The sequence below is a fragment of the Hydra vulgaris genome, chromosome 10 (assembly GCF_038396675.1).
Source record: "Hydra vulgaris chromosome 10, alternate assembly HydraT2T_AEP".
Taxonomy (NCBI): Eukaryota; Metazoa; Cnidaria; class Hydrozoa; order Anthoathecata; family Hydridae; genus Hydra; species Hydra vulgaris.
Genome location: NC_088929.1, coordinates 22,437,501 through 22,439,363, shown reverse-complemented (window position 1 = coordinate 22,439,363; position 1,863 = coordinate 22,437,501). Strand labels below are relative to the sequence as shown.

Here is a 1,863-nt window from a genome sequence, read left to right as displayed (position 1 = left end):
GTCATAACTATAATTTCTGAGCTAAAAATTTTTTTAATTTTAAATTGATTTTTTAAAGTTAAGCGTAAATGTAATAAAGCTACGCGTAAAAGAAAACATGTCCTATTACAGCAAAACTTCCAGATTGTCCCTCTTATGCATCCTCAGAGTTTAATGTAACTACTAATCTTCTTCCAGTAGTAGCAATAGGCATGGAATTAATAAAATTTCTGTAAAATGAGATAGTAGTTGTAGAATCATTTATTGCTTTTGATTGATACATTAGTCCAGATGATTCATTATTAAATGAATTAATATTAGCACCGTTCCACGAAGAAAGATAAAAGTCTTCTAAACCAGATGAACAGTATATTCATACACTATTCACATCAAATCCAGGAAATAATGTATAATTATTTTCGTTATATGGTGTCCAAGGTTGTATATATTATCAACCTCTGATAATGCTTTAACCCTTTAACAGTACCGTATTTTCTTTTAAATACGGTCGCTATAAGTCCAGCTTTTTTTTTTTGAAGTGTTGATCTTAAATATATTAGAATGCATATTATTGGAGGATCTGGAAATTGATGGGAATCTAGAGTACGCATGTATGATGCATACAATTCTCCAGTAAATACTAACTATGTTTAGCCATACACCAGGACGTCCCGCTTCAACCCCAGGATCCCGTTTAGTCTTGAAGTTTAGTCTTTTTGATATGGTCAAAAAGCCATTATTCTCCATATTATCATACTTTTTCTGATATTTAAACTATTTGTTTGGTCATCTTTTGCGGTTTTTCTTGAATTTTTAAATGAAAATGTACGATTGGTTTTCTCTAAAAGTTTCTGGTAATGTTTTTATAATCGATAACATAAAAAAAAAAGAAAAAAAAAAAAAAAGAAAAAAAAATTAAGACATTCTAATAAAATATTATTATAGCTGTAATGTTTCTTATCCTCTGGGGAAGACTTTGGACGGTCTCTCTGGAGCCTACCCACATAGAGTGTATTGAAAAAATTAAAGGAACTGTTACAAACCCATTTATATATTATAAATATTTACATTCCCAAATATCCGTAGGTAACCGTTTGTTTAAAAAAAAAATCTCATGAACTCTGAAGGAGATCTGAATGACTTAACGTAAACGAAAACCTTTCATCAAAGAGCTAAAAAATTTTTGGTTCACTCTAAAACCTGTTTTGCGGGAAACTGTCAACTGTTTTAAAATTCTATCTTATTATCTAAGTCTTCTTATGTAAACATGTTGGTATTTCTACCAACATGTTTCAATAAGAATGTTCTTCAATGAGGAGAAAGATTTTCAAGTGTCTATTGTCTCCCGTGTCCGAAATATCCCCGCTCTCTCCTGCGATATAAATTCGATTTCATAATAATGTACCGAACCGAAAAACTTACCGCGTTATAATTTTGAATTCTTTATTTGTTTATTATTATTGTTTTGAAAAGTTTAAAAATTTCGAAAAGTAGAAAATCTTTCGAAAATTAAAAAAAGTAACTGAAATTTTTTCGTTCGTTCTATGTATTTTTAATGCTAATTTTCTTAATTAATAATAAAAAAATACTTTATTTGGTGCATATTTTTTTATGAATTCTTTAAAATATTAAAATTAAAATGAGTTTAGCAACATAAATCTTACCAAAACTTAGTTACTCAAAATCTTAAATACTTCAGTTACTTATAAAATTTCATAAATTTTTATTAATTAAATATAAATAAAAATTGATCCCATTAGATTACCATTTTCAACTATTTTTTCTCCAGGTTCATCACTTAGAGTTATGAAAGGTTATTCAGATTTCCCTTCGACTGGAACTGAGAGTAGTTATAAAAGTAAGAATATTTCTGATACTTTTGAT

At 28.1% G+C, this 1,863-nt stretch overlaps 1 protein-coding gene across 1 annotated transcript in view; it reads left to right on the top strand.

The window, feature by feature from the left end:
- Positions 1-1,377: 1,377 nt before the first annotated feature.
- The window catches only part of LOC100205377 (reticulocyte-binding protein homolog 1), an 88,023-nt gene continuing 87,537 nt past the window's right edge, over positions 1,378-1,863 (top strand). The window contains exons 1-2 of the mRNA XM_065807522.1: positions 1,378-1,497; positions 1,769-1,863. The exon at positions 1,769-1,863 is cut by the window's right edge and continues 611 nt beyond it. The gene's annotated coding sequence lies outside the window, so the exon portion shown is untranslated. The remainder of the gene's footprint in view (positions 1,498-1,768) is intronic.